Here is a 6,764-nt window from a genome sequence, read left to right as displayed (position 1 = left end):
CTTCCGTTATCATCAGTATACGAGACCACCGGTAATGCTTCCATTATTATCACTATCATAGACCACCAGTAATGCTTCCATTATTATCACTATCATAGACCACCAGTAATGCTTCCATTATTATTACTATCATAGACCACCAGTAATGCTTCCATTATTATCACTATCATAGACCACCAGTAATGCTTCCATTATTATTACTATCATAGACCACCAGTAATGCTTCCATTATTATCACTATCATAGACCACCAGTAATACTTCCGTTATTATCACTATCATAGACCACCGGTAATGCTTCCATTATTATCACTATCATAGACCACCGGTAATGCTTCCATTATTATCACTATCATAGACCACCGGTAATGCTTCCGTTATTATCACTATCATAGACCACCAGTAATGCTTCCATTATTATCACTATCATAGACCACCGGTAATGCTTCCGTTATTATCACTATCATAGACCACCGGTAATGCTTCCGTTATTATCACTATCATAGACCACCAGTAATGCTTCCATTATTATCACTATCATAGACCACCAGTAATGCTTCCATTATTATCACTATCATAGACCACCGGTAATGCTTCCGTTATTATCACTATCCTAGACTAGTGATGGACGAACATCGGCCGGGACATTTCACGATCAAATGTTCACAAACTGTGCGTTCGCGGCAAGCCCCATTCACTTTAATGGCAGGCGAACCTGAAAAAACCTTCAGCTCATATTTGCAGCCACCAAATACTTACTAGAAGTGCACAGATTGTCCCACAACATGGACAGTGACATACCAGAGGGGGATCAATGGCAAAAATTCTCACAAAAAATATTTATTTTAATCAGGGGCCATTTTTATGCGTCTTAAAGGGGAACTCTCAAAAATGTGCCCTGGCGGAGCCTAGAAAAATTAAATTTTAGGCCACGGGAGTACGGGCCCCAAAAATTAGGCATTCACCTGACAAAAAAGAACAAGTGATTATGTGGCTGGAAGTATATTAGACGGTCAGTGGATAACAATTTTACTTTAGGCCAGTGGAGTACAGGCCCTAAAAGTTAGGCATTTACCTGACAGAAAAGAACAAGTGATTATGTGGCTGGAGGTATATTAGGCGGTCACTGGATAAATATATAACTGGAGGCCCCAAAAATTTGGCATTCATCTGACAGAAAAGGCCTTTTATTCCTCTGTATATACATAAGACAAGGACCATTCTTTGTTCTGGGTGGTGGCGGATATGTGTGGGCTGGCATGAGGAAATTCAATTACACATGGTCATCACAGGTGTTGAATTCCTCCGAGATCCATGCCTCATTCATTTTTAAAAATGTGGGGTAGTTCACACTGTCGTGAGCTAGGCGAGTGCACTTATCGGTCACTATCCCCCTTGCTGCGCTGAACATCCTTTTGGACAGGACACTCAACGAGGGGCAAGCCAAGAATTCTATGGCAAATTGTGCCAGCTGTGGCCACTGGTCAAGCCTGCACACCAGGTAGTCCAGGGGTTCCTTGCTTCTCAGAGCGTCCACATCGGCCGTTAACCCGATGTAGTCAGACACCTGTCTAGACATTCCCTGAGGCTGGATCCGGAGGGCGGCTTTCGATGGGTTGGCTGCAAGAATTATCTCATATCCGAAGTGACCAACACATCTTCAAACCGCCCTCTTCTTGCAGGCGCGGTAGGATTCGTACCCGAACCTGTTTCGCTGTGGGTGGAAATTCCTCTGCTAGCGCCCGCAACAGCAGAATGCAGCATCTCTAGCAGCAAGGCCTGGAAATGCTGCATTCTCACAGCCCTCTGTGATGATGGTAACATGTCCACCATTTTGTGTTTGTAACGGGGGTCTAAGTACGTTGCCACCCAATACTGGTCCTTGTCCTTTATGCTTTTGATATGGGGGTCCCTCTTCAAACACTGGAGCATGAAGTCCCCCATTTGCACTAAATTGGAAGCGGTGGAGCGCCCTGGCTCCTGCTCATCGCCCAGGAGAATGTCGTCCTCTGTCTCCTCCCTCCAGCCACGGACAACACCAGGGATCCCCAAAAAGTTTAAAGTTCCCCTCAGCCTGCTCTTCTTGCTCCTCCTCCTCCCCCCAGCTACCATCCTCCTCTTCAGACTCCTGCTAACTTGTCTCAGATGGAGTAGCCCCCCCCCCCCCCCGGGAATTCATTCAGCATTGTGACTTCCTCATCTTCCAGCTCCTCCTCGACGTCACGCAATGCACGCTCCAGAAAGAAGGCGTAAGGTACGATGTCGCTGATGTCGCCCTGGCTGCGACTGACCAGTTTGGTGATCTTATCAAATGGTCAAATGGCCGCAGAAGTCTGCATGTGTCGCGCATAAGCAGCCACTGGCACGGTAAAAAAAAAAACAAGCTCCCTAAAACCTGTCCTGCTGAAGAGTTCGTACAGGTAGTCGTTAACGGCACGTTGCTGCTGGAGTAGTCTATCAAGCACATACAAGGTGGAGTTCCAGCGCTTCGGGCTGTCACAAATCAGACGTCTGACAGGCAGGTGGTATCGCCACTGAACGTCAGCAAGGCGAGTCATGGTCGTGTCTACTTTCACACTAGCGTTCGGGGCTCCGCTTGTGAGTTCCGTTCAAAGGCTCTCACAAGCGGCCCCGAACGCTTCCGTCCAGCCCTAATGCATTCTGAGTGGACGCGGATCCACTCAGAATGCATCAGTCTGGCAGCGTTTGGCCTCTGCTCAGCTCAGCAGGCGGACACCTGAACGCTGCTTGCAGCGTTCGGGTGTCCGCCTGGCCGTGCGGAGGCAAACGGATCCGTTCCGACTTACAATGTAAGTCAATGGGGACGAATCCGTTTGAATATGACACACTATGGCTCAATTTTCAAACGGATCCGTCCAGACACAATATGGCTCAATTTTCAAACGGATCCGTCCCCCATTTACTTTCAATGTAAAGTCTGGACGGATCCGTTTGAGGCTACTTTGACACTTAGAATTTTTTTTACAATATAATGCAAACGGATCCGTTCTGAACGGATCCACCGTCTGCATTATATGAGCGGATCTGTCTCAGACGGATCCGCTCTGAACGCAAGTGTGAAAGTAGCCTAAGATCTAAAATTGCCAGAGATTTTCCTGGCCTGCCGCAAGACGTCCTGGACTCCGGGGTATTTATCAACGAATCGCTGCACGACTAAGTTCAGGATGTGTGTCATTTTACCCTGTTTCAGCGCACTCAGCAGATTGGCACCATTGTCGCACACCACTTTACCAACTGTCAAATTGAGCGTGGTTAGCCACTGATTGACCTGTGGCCACAGAGCTGAAAGGAGTGCAGGACCAGTGTGGCTCTTGGCTTCCAGCCACAACAACTGCAGCACAGCATGGCAATGTATCACCTGGCACGTCAAATAGGTTCTGGGGAGCTTTGGGGGTTGCAGCGGAAGAGGCGGTAGCAGTGGAAAAGGAGGAGTCAGCCGAGGAGGAGATGGGAGGATGGAGGAGAAGAAGAGGCAGGCCTGCATGCAATCCGTGGCGGTAACACCAAATCCACACGGGTAACATGCTTGACGGCCGTCAGAAGGTTCACCCAGTGGGCAGTAAAAGTTATGTACCTTCCCTGCCCGTGTTTGCTAGAACACGTGTCTGTGGTCAGATGTATCTTGGCACCAACACTGTGTACCAGAGATATATTCAATTGCCGCTGAATGTGGCCATATAGCTCTGGGATGCCCTTCTGGGAGAAATATTTCCTCCCGGGGACCTTCCATTGTGGTGTGCCAATGGCCACAAATTTTCTAAAGGCCTCTGAGTCCACCAGTTTATATGGCAGTAGTAAGCAGGTTAGCAGTTCCAACAAGCCAGCGGTCAGCTGTGGCTTTGTGGGTTCGGACGGCGTTGCTCCCACTGGGCTTGGTGATGGGAGGCCAGGTGCTTTCTTAAGGCGATCGTCCCTAGGTGAGTGTTGGGCTTACCGCGACTTATGCGCTGACAGCACAGGCTTAAGATGGCAGCACTGTTGTCAGCAGCTGACAGGTAAAAAAAAAGCCCACACTGCGGAGCCATGTGCCGGCGTTTTGGGAGCGCAAGATGTGACCGTGCATGGTGGATGGCTCGCTCCAGATACATTTGCAGTCTGCTTTTTGTCTCCTGTGCACTGCAAGTTCTACCTGCTTCTCCTCCCTATCTGTTGTTCCGTCTCTCGCTCTGAACTCCCCTTCTCTTCCTTTCTTGTGGGCACCCACGTGACGTCCATCTACACATCATCATCGTCACCACCACCACTGACATTAGAGATCTCAGAGTAGACAGCAACAGCGGGGACCTCTCTCCTTGGGCTGATCTGGGTACTGTCGTCAGACCGCTGGTTGGCAGCCGTTGCTACCTCCTCTTCCTCATCCGATGCCAAGAATGGCTGCGCATCTGTAATGTCTGGGAATGGATGGAGAAATAATTCCTCTGACTCGAGTGGAGGGGCTATGGTGGTGGTGTATTTGGGGGTGCACACAGCAGAGAGTGAGGAGGGTGCAGATACAGAGGCTGAGGAGGGTTTAGAAGTGGAAGGCTGAGTGAGCCATGCAACCAACTCTGGTGTGTCCTTTGACGTAATCGCACGCGCCTTCTCCAACTTCCCACTTAGGCTCCGGCCTGTTGAACCTGCCCGACCCCTACCACCCCTGTGGAATGGCCTGGCTCTTCCTCTGCCTTTCATTTTTAAATTGACCATGTACCAAAGTCCGTAGAGAAGAGCAGTATTTGTGGAACCAGGTATATCGCAGGCCTCAATTAGTATTTGGTGGAAGCCGGTATATCGCACCCCTCAATCAATATTTTGTGGAAGCAGGTATATAGAACCCCTTAATCAGTATTTTGTAGATGCAGGTATATCACACCCTTCAATCAGTATTTTGTGGAAACAGGTATATCGAACCCCTCAATCAATATTTGGTGGAAGCAGGTATATCGCACCCCTCAATCAGTATTTTGTGGAAGCAGGTATATAGAACCCCTTAATCAGTATTTTGTAGAAGCAGGTATATTGCACCCCTCAATCAATATTTTGTGGAAGCCGGTGTATCGCAGGCCTCAATCAGTATTTTGTGGAAGCCGGTGTATCGCAGGCCTCAATCAATATTTGGTCAAAGCAGGTATATCGCACCCCTCAATCAGTATTTTGTGGAAGCAGGTATATCGCACCCCTCAATCAGTATTTTGTGGAAGCAGATATATCAAACCCCTTAATCGGTATTTTGTGAAAGCAAGTATATTGCATCCCTCAATCAGTATTTTGTGGAAACAGGTATATAGAACACCTGAATCAATATTTGGTGGAAGCAGGTATATTGCACCCCTCAATCAGTATTTTGTGGAAACAGGTATATAGAACACCTGAATCAATATTTGGTGGAAGCAGGTATATTGCACCCCTCAATCAGTATTTTGTGGAAACAGGTATATAGAACACCTGAATCAATATTTGGTGGAAGCAGGTATATTGCACCCCTTAGGCTACTTTCACACTGGCCGCCGGATCCGCTGATCTGCATGTGACTGAAAGCATTTGTGAGACGGATCCGGATGCGGATCCGTCTCACAAATGCATTGCAAGAGCAGATCCGTCTCTCCGCTTGTCATGCAGACAGACGGATCTTTTTTCACATTTTTACCGGTCTGCGCAGGCCGGAAGGACGGATCCAGCATTCTGGTATTTTGAATCAATAATTGGTGGAAGCAGGTATATCGCACCCCTCAATCAGTATTTTGTGGAAGCCAGTGTATCACAGGCCTCAATCAATAGTTGGTGGAAACACCACTGAAATGGTTCGTGAACAGCATGGGGAGGATGTCTGGATGCATCTTGGACTCCCAGGTCGCTGCTGGGAATAATGTTGTCCGAGTAGAACACCACTTTTACAGACTGACAATAATACACACAAAACCGAAGATAAAAATCGATTTTAGAGGAAAAATTGTTAGGAAATATTCTTTCCTATATATTTGCTTGTATATAAAGTACAAGTGCTGCCAAAAATTACAAGGAAGAGGCACTCCGATACAACCTGTATATCACATAAAGGAGGGCCTTATTCACATTGTACAATTGTTCAGGTAGTGGGACTACACTCATAAAGCCTATGCACTAAGTGAAAGGGCTGCCAAAAATTACATGGAACCGGCACTCTAATACACCCTTTATTACACATAAAGGAGGACATCATACACAACTTTAAAAAATTATGATTGATAGCCTGCTGGTGACCCTCAAAAACTTTAGGGGTGAGGGCCTGCTGCTGATCTGACCATCTAAAACATTAGGGGTGAGGGCCTGCTGCTGATCTGACGATCTAAAACAATAGGGGTGAGGGTCTGCTACTGAGCTGACCCTCTAAAACATTTGGGGTAAGGGCCTGCTGCTGATCTGATCATCTAAAACGGGTGAGGGTCTGCTACTGATCTGACCATCTAAAACATTAGGAGCGAGGGCCTGCTGCTGATCTGACCATCTAAAACATTATGGGCGAGGGCCTGCTGGTGACCCTCTAAAACATTAGGGGTGAGGGTCTGCTGCTGAGCTGACCATCTAAAACATTAGAGGCGAGGACCTGCTGCTGATCTGACCAACTAAAACATTAGGGGCGAGGGCCTGCTGCTGAGCTGACCCTCTAAAACATTAGGAGCGAGGGCAGCCTAATAAGCATGTTGATATGATGAAGGAGGAGGACGAGAAAAGGAAGATTGAACCATATACCCTTTTTTGTGCTGGAAGGGGTGCATGGGAATACAG

The sequence above is a fragment of the Bufo gargarizans genome, chromosome 1 (genome assembly GCF_014858855.1).
Source record: "Bufo gargarizans isolate SCDJY-AF-19 chromosome 1, ASM1485885v1, whole genome shotgun sequence".
Taxonomy (NCBI): domain Eukaryota; kingdom Metazoa; phylum Chordata; class Amphibia; order Anura; family Bufonidae; genus Bufo; species Bufo gargarizans.
This window is presented reverse-complemented; position numbering follows the sequence as displayed.